This window comes from Pinus tabuliformis, chromosome 5_2 (assembly GCF_031772625.1).
Source record: "Pinus tabuliformis cultivar Carrire ecotype Pingquan chromosome 5_2, CPIR1, whole genome shotgun sequence".
Classification (NCBI taxonomy): Eukaryota; Viridiplantae; Streptophyta; class Pinopsida; order Pinales; family Pinaceae; genus Pinus; species Pinus tabuliformis.
The window spans coordinates 394,512,515-394,531,465 of record NC_142306.1 but is presented as its reverse complement, the minus strand read 5'-3'; positions in this window follow the sequence as shown (position 1 = coordinate 394,531,465).

Here is an 18,951-nt window from a genome sequence, read left to right as displayed (position 1 = left end):
ACCCATACGCTGCTTAACTTCCACCCATCGTCCCTATTAAGAGTTTTACTCCTCTTTTTAATTTCAATGACTTCTCTTAATCTTTAGAGATGGAATTGATCAGCCCTCGTGAGGACCTTATAATCCTTTAAGAAAATATGGTGCTTCATTAATTCAGAATGTTCGGCAACAACAGAGGAGCGGGTCCTACAGTGCTTAACATCCATTGCGTGCTCCTGAATAGTTTGTGAAATGATATGCCCAGTCTCGTCGATGTAGGGGGTTGCACAAGAACATGTAATTAAATAACACCTTTCATGCATTTTGGATCAATAGTGTAAGGCCTTCGTATCCGCGGTGCGGTTGGGCGTGCGATATGCGACGGGCGTGCGATGTGCGACGGGCGTGCGATGTGCAACGGGCGTGCAAAGTGCGACGGGCGGGCGCGACATAACCAAAGTACGAAGGAAAAGCGACGAACACAAGAGCTAAGTGCGACGATACACAAGGGCGCGCGACACTTAGTGGAAAAATGCGTGGAGGCAAGGAGTTTATACCTTGGCTTGGAGAAGCCTTGCACGATGGCAAGGCCGACTTATGTTATGGAGATTGTGTGGGCGTATGTGCATAGTTGTGGGGTCGGCCATGGGGCTGCACACCCCCTTAACACATACGTATGATGCATATAAATGAAGTGTGAGGAAGGTTCATTTCACCATCAAGCATTCGCTCACAAGACCTTCGCATAAGAAGAGGAAGTGCGCAGTTTGGTAGAGGTAATGCGCACATCTCATGCGCATTAGACTTGGAGGTTGCACAGGTTGTCTTGGTTGAAGGTTGGGAAGAGTGTCGTGTGTTGGGTGAATCCTGAAGGATGGTTTTGTGCAGAACTTAAGGTGGAGTTCTAGGTGTCTCGGGTGAGCACCCTCCTACCGTGTGAAGTTGGCACAAGTATTGTAAAGGCTATTCTATGCCTTGATTGTAAAATTATTCTAAGTATAGACTTGGAGTTTTGCCAAGTATACTTGATGATTGTATTATTGAAGAAATACTGATTATAATATATTGTTGGGCAGACTTGTTCGGGAGTTGCCCCTCCCCTTTATACTTGTGTGCAATTGTTATTGTTCTTGGTTAATTGCATGATGATAATGAATGAGTATGGGCTTCATTAAGTATAAAGGCTAATTGCATTTTACTTGGTTGCGAAAAACAAACTAAGTAAGGACAAGTGAATTAGGCGTAGTCCACGAAGGTGAGTATTGGTGAAAAGAAAGCGTTCGGTGGTGCCGCACCTCGCTATAAGCGGTTGGAAGACTACCGCAGGTGTAGGGGCGTGATAGGTGGTATCAGAGCTCGGTTGGAGCTGGTGAGCAAGGTTTGCTCATGAAGGTTTGAAGCTGTTGAGCAGGGTTGCTGGTGACAGGTAGTTGCAGGTGAAGGAAACCGTTTCACACAAGTGGAACAAGGGTTAGTTCAGGTTGCAGGTGACTTGGTGAACATGGAGAAGGCTGAAAAGGCAATAATGGTGGATGAAGGCGAATCTAGCCATAATGCGGTTGAAGCTCTCCGGTACGAAGTGTTGGGACATATGAGTCGATGGAGTTCTAACTGGGTTGCGATGAGGGCTGAGAACATGAAGATTCGGGAGAGCTGCTCAGAGCTAAAGAGGGAACTTGAAGAACTCAAGAGCCAATGCGGAAGTACGACAGATGTTGAACTCAATGAACTTGATGAGGAGATCCAACGAAGTGGTCTTGGTCTTCAAGAGCTCTTTGATGAAAGAGCCCGATTGAGGAAGGAAAGTGCCAAGGTGGAAGCCGAAATCAAGCAGATTGAGGAAGAGATAAAGAAGAAACTTCTTGGTAAGAAGGTTGTTGTGATTGAGTAGGAGGAGCTCGACTACATTGACAGGTTGGGAGCTCATTACCGAGAGCATCCAGAGGACATTCGGAAGTTTATCTCTATGAACTTGGTCAGTGGACACTTGGTTGGTGCACTTGAGCAAGATGCGATGAAGGGCAAGTTTGAAGGAAGTCAAGCTGAACCAGGATCGGGTTGCTTAGAAAAGCCAAGCGAGGAGGTGAAGTACCTTAGGAGGAATGTCAAGGTGGAGCATAAGCCAATTGACACTTCTGAGGCCGAATTCTTGAAGAAGGTTGCTGATGTGAGGCGCAAGACCAAGCCAACAGAGGGAGGTGATTCCTTGAAGCTAAGTTTTGTGCAGGTGACCGTGAAGGGCAAGAGATTTGCAGCTTTGATAGATACAGGGGCTACTCACAGCTTTGTAAGTAGGAAAGCAGCAAAGTCTTTTGGGAAGAAAGCAAAGATGGAGAGGGAATGGAGTGCGTTCAAGGCAGTCAACTCTACCATTAGAGCTGTTGATGGTGTGCTGAAAGACACTCAGGTGAAAGTAGGGTCGTGGTTTGGAAAGTTGGACTTGAGAGTTGTGGACATGGATGATCATTCTATGGTATTGGGGCTAGACTTTATGGAGTTTGCACAAGCCATACCAATGGTGGACCGGGACATTCTCTTGATCACAGCTGGAGGGAAGACCATGATGGTACCGATGAATAGGAGAAGTTTCTTGGGGTATAGACCAAGGATGGCTTCTATGACTTTGTATCCCAAAGATCCGAATGTGAAGCATGAGGATGTGGAGCAAAGAGGACTTGGGAGTGTGACTCAAACATCGAAGGAAAGGAAGCTTGTTGACTTCCTTGCAAGGGCCGGAAAGAAGAATGAAGGAAGTGAGAAGAAAACCTCACGAACATGGAGACACTTGTTGGGAGCATCTTCTACTGATGATCTTCACAATGGAGTTGTAAGTGAAGGAAGCCCGAGTGCTACTTCAGAGGTAGTGGTTGATGAGGATTATGGAGGTAGAGATCTTGCTGGGATAGTGTACTTTTGTAGATATGCTATGGGCATATATGATTTTCAGTTGACAGAGAACAAGCTAGGTGAGCTTGGATGCACTTGTGAGGAGATTGAAGCTGTGCATAGATACTTGAGGACACAACATCAATCTGACACATGGGTGGATGAGAGTCAGGGAGGAAACTTCCTGGCTTTCCTTTCTCTTTAGATAACCTTGAAGGGAGGTTGGTGTGGAGGCCTTGGTAGGAAGGAACCACACCAACTTTACAAGGGGCCTTGGAGGAGGCTTCTTTATGACAGGTGCAGACTTGGATGTATGGCCAAAGGTTGAGGTGGAGCCTACATGGATTGAGCTTCATAGACAACTAGAGTCATGGACATCAGGTAGACTACATGGAGCATGTTGCAGATGAGATGAGGACTACTTCATGGACCTGAACATGGTTTACTTATACGGATGGATTCTTGATCGAGTTCAAGATGTGGCAGGATGTTTTGAGAACCGACTGATGGTGACATGAGGATGTGCATTCTCATGGTTTGAGCGTGACAGTTGGACTGATCACCCGACTAGTTCAAACATGGGGACTAGTAGTGTACAAAGATATGTTGACATTATGTTGGAGTATCATGGCAGCAGTTCACATAAGGACGACACATGATAAGGTCGACACGAGGTGTTGCAGTAATCACATAGCTTGAGATGGAGGGACCAACCTTCCACGATGGAGCAGCATGTGGAGATTGTGGCATGGTGGTTGATGAACATGGATTGAGATGACTTCCGATATATGACATATTGTTGAGATGAGATGTTGACACATGGTTGAGGTGTGTTAGCACTTGTTGACATATCATGGGCAGTTTTGCACATGGAAGTGATGACATGATGGAGTTTGACACATTGTTGCGGTGGACATGTAGCTTGAGTTGGAGGGATCAACCTTCCGTGGTGGAGAGCAGCATGAGGAGTTGTGACAGGGTGGTCAATGATCATGGACATCGGATATACGACATACATTGGTATGGATATCTTGGTGGCAGTTAGTCACTAAGGTGAGACATGATGGAGATGGAGTTCTATATATGTTACAATGATGTATGCCTTATATGGAGGGGTCGACATCATGGATGACAATGGTCTTGGTGGATGGCTACCGAGATGGTATGTTGTCGAGGACGACAACGATTTCAGGTGGAGGAGGATGTAAGGCCTTCGTATCCGCGGTGCGGTTGGGCGTGCGATATGCGACGGGCGTGCGATGTGCGACAGGCGTGCGATGTGCGACAGGCGTGCGATGTGCGACGGGCGTGAAAAGTGCGACGGGGGGGCGCGACATAACCAAAGTACGGAGGAAAAGTGACAAACACAAGAGCTAAGTGCGACGATACACAAGGGCGCGCGACACTTAGTGGAAAAATGCGTGGAGGCAAGGAGTTTATACCTTGGCTTGGAGAAGCCTTGCACGATGGCAAGGCCAACTTATGTTATGGAGATTGTGTGGGCGTATGTGCATAGTTGTGGGGTCGGCCATGGGGCTGCACACCCCCTTAACACATACGTATGATGCATATAAATGAAGTGTGAGGAAGGTTCATTTCACCATCAAGCATTCGCTCACAAGACCTTCGCATAAGAAGAGGAAGTGCGTAGTTTGGTAGAGGTAATGCGCACATCTCATGCGCATTAGACTTGGAGGTTGCGCAGGTTGTCTTGGTTGAAGGTTGGCAAGAGTGCCGTGTGTTGGGTGAATCCTGAAGGACGGTTTTGTGCAGAACTTAAGGTGGAGTTCTAGGTGTCTCAGGTGAGCACCCTCCTACCGTGTGAAGTTGGCACAAGTATTGTAAAGGTTGTTCTATGCCTTGATTGTAAAATTATTCTAAGTATAGACTTGGAGTTTTGCCAAGTATAATTGATGATTGTATTATTGAAGAAATACTGATTATAATATATTGTTGGGCAGACTTGTTCGGGAGTTGCCCCTCCCCTTTATACTTGTGTGCAATTGTTATTGTTCTTGGTTAATTTCATGATGATAATGAATGAGTATGGGATTCATTAAGTATAAAGGCTAATTTCATTTTACTTGGTTGCGAAAAACAAACTAAGTAAGGACAAGTGAATTAGGCGTAGTCCACGAAGGTGAGTATTGGTGAAAAGAAAGCGTTCGGTGGTGCCGCACCTCGCTATAAGTCGTTGGAAGACTACCGCAGGTGTAGGGGCGTGACAAATAGGGTCTTTAACAAATCTTAAAGAACTACAAATGGTTTTAAAAGGTCTAAAGGTGGAGCCAATCTTTTGCTTCTTAAGAATTCTAGCAATCTTGTCAGTTGTCCCTTAGATAAAGGGAAGTTGGACATTAGAGGCCACCCCAACATCCTTTTTAGTTTTAGGTCCCCAACTAGTGTTTAAAAAGGCTCTGAAACCTTCCAACTTACTATAACCATTCTTCTTCAAGACATTAAACAGATGATTTTTCTCATCGATCAAATGGTCTTCATCGGAAACCCGAATATCCCTAGTACTCAGAGTATTGAGAATACCTAGTTTATGAGATGGAAAGTGACGAGATTTAGCATATAGATACTGCTCCCTATTGGTTTTCTTACGAAACACCTAGTTAGAGAACGAACCATCATCTTTCCTTGAGATGAGAACATCAACAAAGGGTAAGCTTCAATTAACCTCACATTTCATGGTGAATTTAAAAGAATCAGACCGATTATTAAGATGCTCAAAGAAATAAGGTAACTTCTCCCTACCATGGGGCCATAGGTTGAAGGTATCATCAATGAATCTCTTCCAAAATTTTGGTTTAAACCGAGTAGAAGCTAAAGCCTTGGATTAAAAGTTTTCCATTAAAAGGTTGGTAACCACAGGAGAGAGGGGAAAACCCATCGCTACTCTGCACGTTTTCTCAAAGAATTCACCTTCGAAAGTAAAGAAGGTTGATTTAAGGGAAATCTCTACAAGCTTACCAAAATCAGGATGGGTTATGCGATTGATAACTTCAATAGCCTCTTTAATCGCGATGTTAGTGTAAAATAATAAAATTCTAATATAATTGTATTTATTGTCTTGACGCTTTTGCAATTTGTATTTTGTGTAGAGTTTTCTTCCGGGATTATCGCATCCATAATTCTTTGTATCAACGTTTCGAGCCATCTACTATGGCTCATTATCAAGATAGATCAGAAAGTGTGTAAGCTAGATATCTGTAGAATGAATAAATAGAGGTGTGAGATGGTGATGGAGTGAGAAATATGGTAGCCGACTGTCTTAGGTTAGGTTAATTGATAATTATAAAACATTGTAATTCATATTTATTACAGTTAGTATTTTTATAATAATAATTGAATTTTAATTAATTATCATATTGCCTTTATTAATTTATTTATATTTTTAGTCTCTTAGAATTATGATAGAATAAATAGAATTAGAGATGAATAATATTAATTAATCTTAATTTAACTTTCTTTTATCATGATTTTTATTAGGAATGATATTGTCGTTAGTTAGTTAGTTAACAACTAATAATTTTGTTCATACTTAGGTTGGTTTGTTTTGGCTTTTTTTTTTTAATAAGAATGCTTATTAGGATTCCTATAGTTTTAATTCATTTTCATTTAAATATGTTTGTATTAAATTAATTTAATTACGAATGTTATTTAGGATTTCTATAACGCTAATATCAATACGATTAGTTAATTAATAATTAACAATTTTATTTTAATAATTGAGTGATATTTATTTTTATTTTATTATTTACTTTGAAATTAAGAATTATGTGATATTAGTATTTAATCTAAGATTGTATTGAAATACTCATTAATTAATGATTAACTATATTTTATTGTAATAAATGAATGATTCTAATTTTATTTTATTATTAATTTTTGGATTTAATTAAGAATGTTATTAAGATTCTTGTAATATTAGTGTTTTATCTAGTGTTGTGATATTCGTGAATTTTTTTTTGTTTTTTTTTGGAATTAATAGATTTTTAGATAGTAATATATAAATTTTTTAATTTGGATTATTTTAATCAATTTCAATTTTATATATGATTGTTTTAAGTTATATGTTGTGATTAATGGACACTGAGGCAGGGAGAGAGAGATAAGTAGGTTTGTTGATAAGTGTGAAAGGTTCACTGGAGAGAGGATGTGGTATTGGAGGGAGGTTGGATCAGGAGGTTAAGGTAGGAATCCAGTTGTCACTTATTTTCCATCCTTCATCTCGGTTGAGGTTGTTTCGGTGTTTGTGTATTTCTATAGCTTCTCTAAATTTTCTATCGTGATAATGATTGATTTTGGCCACTACTTTGGAGTTTTCAATACATACATGATGATTGGTTTTACAGGAGTGTTTAGCTAGGGCTGAGGTTTTTGAGCGGTTATGTTTTATGTTAGCGACATGCTATTGAATCCTAGTTTGGATAGACCGACCAATTTCCCCTATGTAGGTTTTTCTACATGAACAAGGAACCATGTAAACTCCTTTGTGGCATTTGGGATCAACTAGATCTTTTACTGATTTAAGGCATTTGCTAATCATATTCATGGGTTTAAAGGTGGTTTTAATGTTGTTTTTCTTTAGAATATAGGCAATTTTGTCTGTAGAACCTAATATGTAGGGGTGGTGAACCTTACTCACTTGATCGTCTATAGGTTGTCTGTCTTTGGGATTCTCAGTGTTCATAAAGGCTTTGGTCACTTGGTGTTTATTATATCCATTCTTTTTTAATACATTCATAAGATGGGTTTTCTCTTTCTCAAAGTGATCATGATCTAAAATACGTACAACTCTGGTTGCTAGAGTGTTGAGAACACCAATCTTTTGAGAAGGATGGTGGTGAGAGTTGGCATGTAGGTAATGTTCTATGTGTGTTTTCTTATGATATACCTGGTGAGATATGGAACCATCCTGGTTTCTATTGATTAGGATGTCAAGAAAGGGAAGGCTTCCATTTTCTTTAAATTCCATGGTAAACTTGATGGAATTGGATTGATTGTTCAGGTGATGCAAGAACATGTTTATTTTTTCTCTCCCACAGGGCCAGATAATGAAGGTGTCATCGACAAATATTTCCCACAGTTTGGGTTTTAATGGGGAAGATTCAATGGCTCTATTTTCAAAGTCCTCCATAAAGAGATTCACAATTTATTAATAATATTAGTTTTTCTTTGTATCTTAGAAATATAATAGATAAATTATAATATAAAATTTGTTAATAAAAAAAATATTAGAATCTTTCAATTTTTCAAAATTAATTTTTTTTTTTTTAGTTTGTTAATAACACAGTATTAGAATCTTTCAACTTTTTGAAATTAAAATTATTTATTTATTTTATAATATTGTTGTATCTTAAAAATATAATAAATAAATTATAATATAAAATCTATTAATAACAAAATATTAGAATTTATCAATTTTTTTTAAAATTAAAATTCAGAATTAACTAATTTGGCTTTGGCCCCTTAACGTTCATTTTTATAGAACTTTAAATTTTTATTCGTTAACCGCTGGAAATTTACCGTTGCATCTCTAAGATTTATATATTTTTAGTTAATTGATCTTGCTCGTCATCTTGGTCCTGATGATGAACCTAGATCTAGGATCAAAACGCGTAGACCATTTCTTCTCTATGTGATTTCTCTGGAAATTCTTAGCATTACAAATTTAACCTATCAAATAATATTAATACGTTTTTAAAAATTTTATTTTCAAAATAATAAATTAAAAAAATGAAATATGAAATATATTTTTTTTCTAAATATGTCTAAATCTATTAATATAACAAAATGGTACAACGAGGCACCGGCCTCTGTAGTTCAGATCTTAGAATAAGCTCTATTTAACAACCTATATCTAAAAGTGACTGCCCGCAACGGGGAAACCAGTCCAAAATTGAAATGTTTGTTGCCCACGCAGGGGTTACAGCCTGGAACAGTTTATCAGACTTCACATTAAATTTAACAACAATTGCATACAGTAAGCAGCAAAATAGACCGATGACACTATTTTCACAAAGGAAATGACAAAATGGACCACTGATATGGAAATCCGTAAGTTCATGACCTAATAGGAGGGTAAGCTTGGAACGGCTATGTTTCGTTGGAGTGAGGAGGTTCTTTGACGATCAGACATTTGTATTCCTTCATCTCATCCTCCGTAACCTGTTGAACTCTCAACACTTCCTCCATCGCCTTGGAGCGAGTTGAGGTATTACCTCCATGATCTGCGCCTTTGCGTTCTGGAGCATCCTCTTGTCTTCTACCTTCCCCTTAGCTACTGCCAAGGGCTTTCCTTTTGTCTGCAACTATATTCTCTGGGATATGGTTGGCTGGGATGTACGTGCTTTGGGGTATTTGTTTGAATGCTACAGAAATTGTGGCAATTATGCACAGCCTGTCCAAAGTACACCGAAACTGAAATTGGCTTGAATGGCTAGGAGGTTGATGAGCCTCTTCAACACACACCGAAACTACCATCTGCGCGCGTCCTCGTCCGCTGTGGGTGGCAAGATATTGTTCTGTGAAGTGAGTTGCAGAAGAGGGGGAAGAAGCGGCAGAGGGGGTAGATTCCGAGAAGGACAGGGAGGGAGGCTGCTCTCCCTCTAGTTGCACCCCTCCGGTGGCGTATCCGAAGCATGCTAATCTGGCTTGAATTAGATAAACGAGGATGAGTGGTGACAGGGGTGGAATTGCTGGACGAAGCCGAAGGAGCAGAGGCATTCAAATCAGTGTGAAGGTTAAGGTCCGAAATATCAGAGCGAAGGCTACGAAGGAGGTTGTGCGAGAAATGGGAATTCTCGTCCAATTCAATGCAACTCAGTAGCTGGCATCTTCTACCCAATGTTGCATGCAGACTCGGCTTTACACCATCAGGGAGACAGTTAAGGTTCAGAGGAGAACGAGTACGTGGGAAGTAATCTAAGAGCATCATCTTAATCAACAGAGTGAGTCTACCTCGTCCCCCGCACTGCGATAAATCCCCATAAATGCCTATAGTAGAGTTCTGGAGTGAAGCGTGGGTGACCAGTTGGCTTCGCCACTTGCCGTCCCTTTGTTGCTGCACTGTGACAACGCATTTAATCACCCGTGTCCGAGATGAAATATTAAATATTAAATAACATTATATATATATATATATATATAAAATGGAATCATGCTAAAAGTTTTAGAGGTGAAATTTTGATTTGTGTTATTTAAAATGGTATTTTACCGTATATATGGATTCATCACCCCGAAAAACTACTAAGGAAGTTCGATTGTGCGGGGCTAACCCATCAAGCTTTCGATTTCAATAAATTCCTACTGGATTTTATAGAAATTAGATGAGAAAAACCCATAGAAAAAGCTTCCAAAAAATCTCACTAAAGACAACTCATATGTGTGTGTGTGTGTGTGCGTGCAAGGTTTACAGATTACGATGATTGATTCTTATTATTTCCACAAAGTATTTGGACAAGAAAGATCCAACCCAATGGATCAAATGGATCACTTCCAGTCGATTCAACCATGGAGCCTTGGGGTCAAGAGATATCAATAGTTTAGGTGCTTGCATAGGTTATTTAACAACATGAGCTAGACTATTTGAACTAATCCTCGGGGCTATTTACTTCCTATATATATGAAAGTAAAAATTTCCCTATAAATTGTATTTTAACGTACCTAAAATCTTAATGAAATTCAAACATTATAAAAATTTAAAAGAAAGACATCTCAATTTCCACATAGTTTCTGAAACCCACATTGGTGAAGTTCAAAATTCTAATCATTGGTTTTCATTTTTATTCTTTTTATATGGATGCATTATTTCTCTTATCTTTTGACAAGTTAATTTTGTGTTCATTTAAGCAAGATTTTCATTAAAAATCCATAGCTTTGTGTTGGTATTCTTATACGGAAACAAAATGAAACAAAAATTTGTACTTGAAACAAAAAAACAAATGAAGAGTTTACTAAATTTGTACCAAAACAAAACAAAAAACATTTATAGTGACTGGGTACCTAGGGAAATTTTTCGTCATTAAACTAAGAAAAGTAAGTCTAGGAAAGAAAAACTAGTTAACCAAGACTGCATTAAGATTTATTGAAGTTGGAGCTATTAATTAAGATAAGGTACTTGATATAACCTAGTGAGAAACCTAGTCTTAGATATAGTGCTAGGTGAGCCTGAATCATACTAAGTTTGCATTCCATGGATCACTAGATCACCTAGTGTTTATCCAACTAGAAGAGGATTTCCTTTGGATCTCCATTGTACTTTATCAGCATGAAACCCAACAGTTCTTTACAATGTCAATAATGTGCATGTAGTAATTGAAGTTTCCTTGAGCACTTTAGGATTTGTTAGGAATTGGAATTCATCGTCTATTTCTCACTCTACATTATGACTCATTTCCTTGATCTTTGGAGTAGTATGAGCCCAAAAATGTGTGGTGAAATTTTCCACTCTTTGTTGGACCATGAAATCACCCATTTCGTTGTAATAAGAAACACCCCACCTACAAAGGCCTACTTTTGTGGCATTATTTTTCACACCTTGAGGATGGGGGAGTTTAGGGGGGGGACAAGTGGAAACATGAAACATGTTAAGGTGTATGGAAGCTAAGTGGGTGGTGAGGAGGGAGAGGACTAGGGGGGATGACAAAGGAAAGGGGAGGAGACCAGGAGAGGTAGTTTTAGAACATGCAAGAAGAACATAGTGAGATGAGAGGTGCCACACAGGTTTGAATTAAGGCTTGAGGAAGGGGCTTTGATGAATATAAATTAGGGAGGATGATAAGCTGAGAGGGAAGGGGAGAACCTACAACTACAGAGGGAAACAACTATTTATTCTCGGAGATATTTAATGACAAAAAGGAAATGTTAGTTTCCTAAATAAGTAATAGAATGTAGCAAGAACTTGAGATAGATATATACTTGAAGATTAGGCTACCAATTGAGCTCCTAAATTTTAGTAATCACCCAAATCCATCAAAATAAGCTAAAAAACCAATAAGGATCATTGTAATTCATGTCTTTGGAAGTGGTTTTCATTGTTATAATTCCTAGACACCATGAAGAACCAAACTTCTCCATGAGCTTCACATCACATGTGGCAGATGAGGAATGAGTACAAGAGGAGTGAAAACATGCTAGACCCTCAATGCACTAAGAGAGATCTAGGATTGAATGATTTCTCATGTCCACTTTTGATGTGATGGCCGTGAAATAAAGGAGTAATCACTTCAATATTGATATGTTGTGTTATATTGTGATTTAGGGGGGAGGTTGATGTAGAAGAATATTTCCTCCTATTCAAAACGCATTTTGACTAGACATGGGTCGTTCATTTTCAAGAGAGTTAGATGCTAATTGAATGTAACTATTTAATTAATTGTATTTTCTATGTTTTTAAGGAAAACTAGAGAAACTGTGAATATTGTAATCAAATCTACTTCTAAAAATATATTTCCAGAATGTTAAATGAATTAGAGAGATTTTATAATTATTTAAATCTCTTAGAGGATAGGTGGATCTATAGGATCCTAGAATAAGTGTTTGTTGAGGATTTTGTGGATCTAAACTGATTGTAGTTCAAAATTTGTTTTCATATAAAATTGTAAACATAAGAAAAAATGTAATTTGAAGCTTAGGAGAGGTTGCACCTAGAATAACTGCCATCAAAAGTACGTAGAGGTTACACAACTTTTGTTTAAGGATCATGACGTGAACGTCTAAGGATAGAAGTTGAATATAAAGGAATTGATTGCATAGAGGAGGCATGCATCCTTTGGATTAAGGCCAAAGTTGGATGAATAAATAGACAAAAGATACAAACCACTCAAATTTGTGTAAAAAAGGTGACTAGAATGGTGTAGAAGCAGATAAAATAGTCATAGAAGACAAAGAGAAAGCATGAAGAAATGTTGTAGAGAAAGAGGAAGAGAAAAAGCATAAGAAGGAAGACTTTGTTAGTAAACTTACAAATAGAGGAATAGAAAGGGCCACGATCTAGATTGAATTAAACCTGTGGGAGTTGTTGAATTACAGGATTACAATAATTGAGGCAAGTTCCAACAGTTAAGTATGCAGCAAAAGAAGCAGTCGATTTGACTAGGCACTGAGTTGGTGTGTGATGTTTGGTGGTGTGTAATGGATCAAGGTGAAGTGGAGCTAAGACATTGGAGTGAGAAGTTTTAAATGTTCTGTTAATAAAAGTGTGGGGCATCATGTCCCATAAGCCTATCCCCAAACGAACAAGGAGTAGCATACAATGATGAACGTCAAGATGATGTAAGTAGTAGGATGACATATCCTAGAAATTCAACATAATGAAGAGGTCAAAGTCCTGGGAAGTTAATTGAAATAGGCCAAGATCAGTTGATGGTGGAAAATATTTTCATTTCCCTGAGTTTGTTTTACGGGAGGTATTGAAGTGTGCACTTGAAGTCACATAAGGATGAGGAGGATTGGGAAAATGTGGTAGCTGACCAATAAGGAGAATTCTAGGATAATGTATAGAAGCAACAAGTTAATAAAAGAGCTAAGACTAAGGTCACGAGGCAAGGTTGCATGTAATTGCGAAGTGTAAGTGTCGCAGACTAAAGTTGGTTGTGAAGTATTGTTTTGTTGTTGAAAAAGGAGACGAGTTAATAGAAGAGCTTAAGGAGGATTGATTTTGTGCTAATAAAAAGGTAAATTTATAACCACACACTCATATAGAGTTTCAGTTAGGTGGTTCTACCCAAATATAGGTTGCAAATGCATATTGCATATGAAGAAGCTTAGTTGTGGTGGTTACAAGAAAAAGGGACTTATTCCTTCCCTTGAATTATACGTTAGATAAAAGGTTCTGCACTTGTGTATTATAGAGTGGCTTGAATCCAATGTTTTTATAAAAGGTTTATATTATACCCTTAGAACTCCTCCCACTTAGTTTTAATTAAGGTAGGTTTAACGGTAAAAAGGGATCCATTTCCTAGGTTGAAGTTGAGGGAAGTACCTATTAGATTAAAAAAATTGGGATGTTGAATATATCCTAGCCACCCCTACATTAAAAGTTGTAATAGAGCAGGTTTTAAACCTATTTGTTTGAATGATTAAAAAAATAGTGGTAGTATTTGAAGAAAACCAACAAAGGAGATATTAATAGAGAAGTTGTGGAGCAAGGCATTATGCCAGGATCAAATTTGGAGGAGTCTAAAGGAGGTAAATTTGTTTTTGTTTTTTTGCAATTCATATTGAGTTGAAGATTGATGACCACATGGTGAAGTTTTGAGGAAAATCACTGGATATTTTGGGAGGATGGTAGAGTAGAATGTTCTTGAGTTGAGATAACATTGATAGATTGAAATGGTGAGGACGAAACCAACAAAATCCAAAGTACAACATTCTTGAGAAGAAAAGGTAGAGTAAGTAATTACATTAGGTTACAACAATTCTAAGGCATGACAGATAAACATGTTTCCTTTTAGTTTTATTTAAGAATTGGGAATTAAGTTGAGATTGAAAAGGAAAAAATGAATTTCTTTAGGACATATAAAGCACGATTTATTTCTACAAATTGTATATGATTGAAAAAGGATGAAAGAGATGATGTTCTCTTGAGGAGGGTTGTTTGAAGAAAACAAATCAAACATTTTTTTGGAAGAGAATTGGTTCTAAGGAATGGACCAAAACGAAGGTTTTTGGGCATAAGATCGTGGTACAAATATCATAAAATATGTACGATGCTTTGTGTTAACTATGGTAATGAAGAATTTTGTTTTCACTTAGCAGAGAGGAATATTGATGAAAGCTAGTGAAGCAGTGAAGCTATGACAGTGGAAAAAAAGAAAGAAGAGATTTGAAGTGGAGAAACTATAAAAAGAAACCCCAATAGCAAGGTGGAATTGTTGAAGAGAGGACAACATGTATCTAAAGAGAAGAAAGAGGTGAGAAGATGAATATGAAAAATAGTAATAGAATTGAAATTTGAGTAGCAGATGTGCGCTAAGAGAGGGAGAGGTTGTACTACAGAGAACCAGAAGAAGACAACTTCCGACAGTTGTGGTTTGGTATAACTTTGAAAAGGGAGTGTTGCAATGATTGTGGGTAGAGTTTCTAAAAGAAATAAAAGAGAATGATACTAAGAGGAGAACTTGGTATGGTGAAAAGTGGAACACATATTTCAAAGACGAAGAAGTCTTGTTGCAACTCACAGGTGAAAAAGGAGCATCCACGTGAAGGAAAAATAAAGATGATTAGTGATGGTGATGTGATGGGTTCAGAGGAAAGTCATAATCAAATGAAAGGAAATGTCAAAGTAGCTAGAGGATAAGTGATGAGTAGTTTGAGAGAGATGGTTGAATTAATAGCAGAAATCAATCATTTGAAACAATTTCTATAAGAAATCGAGGAAGATCAGAGATGAGGATAGACAATGAAGTGAAAGAGGATAAGATGGCCTTTATTAGAAAGGAAACTAATACATAAGGTTTATGATATATTGAATGAACAACTCAGAGAATTTAAGTATGAAATAACTGTTTTCGAAAAAAAATTATTTGATCATACAGAAGTGACCATAAATGTTCGGGAAGAATTTATATGCAGCCTGATGGACTATGGATTTAGTTTGGATCAACTTGAATATGAGGCAACTGCAGCATAAAAATAAGAGCCTTATTTTTTTTAGTATGACATTTTGTGTATGAATCCAAGTTTGAAAAGTGATGATGAATACTTAAATAACACTTCTAGAAGAGATGGCTGAGATGGAGAAATTTTGTGAGCATGTGTTTATTGAGCTTAAATTTGACAGAGAAATTGTTATGATAAAGGAATTTGAAGGAGAAAAAACCTTAATTTTTGTTCTTGAGGAAGATGAATTAGAATCATCTCATGGAAATTATGCCAATGCAAAAGATGGGATAAAATCAGAAGGTGGAGAATTACTTCATGAAGACATGCTCAAGGAGATTTCAATACCAATTAACAATATCATGTTAGAGGAAGAAAGCACATATGAAGAAGAGATAGAAATTTTTGGAGGAGTGGCCGGTAGAAGATCCAGGTGATCGATATCATGGAGGACCCAAGTACAATTAAAGGTGATTTTGTTGAATCGTACAAGGACTTTATTGTTTTGGAGGAGAGGATAGAAAGACAAATACTACATATTCAACTTGCAAAAACAAAGTTAAAGAAAATTTCGTTCAGAAAAAAGGAGGATAGGATTACAAAATATGATCATTGGATTGACAAGAGTTTTATAACTCTTATGATAGAAAGGGATATGTAATAGATTTAGGAAAATTACAAGAGTGAATTTCAACCAAATACAATGGTTGATAAAGTGATTGATGAATTGTGGATGTTGATGAGGAAGACATCCTGGAGAAGATATTGTGGATAGAGGATGACAAAAAACAAGGAGATACAACTAACTAAAGAAATTTATATTAACAAATAAATGGTGCAACAACATCATAAATTGTGGAAGCCTAGAGAATTAAAAGAAATAGAGGAGTAGTAAGGAAATAGAGTATATAGGAATTTACAATCTAAAGAATGAGACCCAATAGGATTTTCATTAGCATATGAAAGCACATGGTCAAGAGACCATAATTTTTTATCACCTTGGGAGTATGATGTAGGAGAATCTTACCTCCAAGTCAAAACAGATTTTGACTAGACTTAAGGGTATTTCATTTTTAGGGGAGTTGGTTCCCAATTGAATGTAATTAGTTAATTAATTGGATTTTCTATTCTTTTGAGGAAAACTAGAGAAATTGTGAATATTGTAATTATATCTACTTCTAAGAAGAGATGTCAAGAATGTTGAGAGATTTGCATATATTTTAGAGTTAGTAAGGTCTCTTAGAGGGTAGGTGGATCTAGAGGATCCTAGAAAAGGGTTTTTTGTGGATCTAAACTGATTGTAGTTTAAAATCCTTTTTCATATAATTATGTAAGCTAAAGAAAAAATGCAGAAGAAGTGAGTGAGAGAGGAGTATTAATAGGGCTATCAGAGGAAGTCCAAATATGGTCGTAAGGCCAAGATAGGTGATTAATGTAAATGAAAGCTCAGGAAAGGTTGTGCCAAGAGTAATTTCCATAAAAAATACATAGAAGTTACATGATAGTTGTTTAAGGCTTAAGAGGGAGAGTGTCTGAGAAATCAAGTTAAATACAAAGGAATTGATTGAATAGAGGAGGAGGACATATTTTTGAATAAGGTTGAAGTCAGATGACCAAGCAGATAAAGCATCCAAGGTGATCAAACTTGCACAACATATGCCACCAGAGTGGTGTAGCAGTAAAGATGATATTCATAGACAATGAAGAGAAAGCATGAATAAATGTTGCAGAGAAGGAGGAAGAGTGAAAGCGTAAGAAGGAAGACTTTTTTGGTAACGTTGTGAACACAGCCATAAGAAGGGCCAAGACTTAGATTTCCTTAAACCTGTGTGAGTATTTCAATTATTGGGATTATAGTAATGAAGGGGAGTTGTAATAGTTAGCAATAATATCTCCATCTCCCGTAGTCTGTTACCAGAGTGATTAGAGAGGTGTGTAGAAAAAGGAGTAGCTAGGAAAAATAGGCACCAGGATGACGTGTAAAGTTTGGTGGTGTGTAAGGGCCTGGTGTGAAGTGGAGTCAATGCATTAGAGTAGGAATTTTTAAACGTATAATTAATAAAAGCACAGGGTGATGTGTCCCGAAATTCTCCCCCAAAATGAATGAGTACCATCCGAAGATGAATGTAGGGGTGATGTAAGTAGCAGGATGATGTGTCCTAGAAAGTTAACACAATGAAGAGTTCGAAGGATGGAGATGTTAATTGAAGGAGGTCGGGATCAGTTGATGACAAGAAGTATTTTCATTTCCTAGAGTTTGTCTTTCACGAGGTGTCAAAATGCACACTTAAAGGCATGTCGGGATGACGAGGAACAAGCACGTGTGGAAACCAACCAATAACGAGAGTAGAGGGATGACATGTAGAAGTGGAAAGTTAATAAAAGAGCTAGGACTAACATCACAAGGCAAGGTCACCTGTAATTTTGAAGTGTAAGAGTCGAGGACTAAAGTTTATTGTGAAGCATTGTTCGGTTGCTGAAAAATGAGTCGAGTTAAGAGGCCAATACTAATAAAAATGTAAAGTTATAACCCCATTCTCATATAATGGTTTGGCTAAGGAGGCTCTACGGAAATCTTGATTGTGCATGGATATTATATACGAAGAAGCTTGGCTCTGGAGACTATGAGAAAAAGGCGCTTATTCCTTTCCCTGACTTATATGTTGGATAAAGGTTGCATTCATGTGTATTGTATAGAGGCTTGAATATGATGGTTTTATAAAATGATTATATTATATGCTTGTGGATCCACCCACTTAATTTTAATTGTCACATGCTTAAGGGTAAAAAAGGGATTTATTTCCTAGGTTGAAATTGAGGGAAGCTCTTGCCAGAAGCAATTTTTTTGGATGTTTATCACATCTTAGCCACTCCTACGTCAGAAGTCGTATCAGAGAAGGTACTAAACTTTCTTGTTTAAATGATTAAATAAATAGTGATTTTTGTGGAAGAAAATTGACAAAGGAGATATTAGTAGAGGAGTTGTGGAGAAAGGAATTATAGTAGGATCAAACTTGGAGGGTTTTCAAAGAGGTAAATTTTATTTTTCAAAGAGGGTTTCCAAGAATTGCTATAGATTAGTATATCATCCAAAAATACTAACACAAATTTTCTAAGGAAGGGTTTGAAAATGGAATTCATCAAACCTTGAAATGTAGAAGGTGCATTGGTAAGGCCAAAAGGCATGACTAAAAATTCATAATGACCCTCATGAGTTCTAAATGTTGTTTTCATAATCTCTTCAGCCTTCATTCTAATTTGATGATATCATGAATAAATATCCAACTTGGTGAAGTAAATCAATCCATGCAATTCATCCAATATTTCATCAATGAAAGGAATGAGAAATTTATCTTTAATAGTGAGTTTGTTGAGCTCCCTATAATCCAGACCCATGCACCATGATCCATCCTTCTTGTGCACCAATACTACTGGAGTATAGAAAGAACTTTGACTAGGATGAATTATACCAAC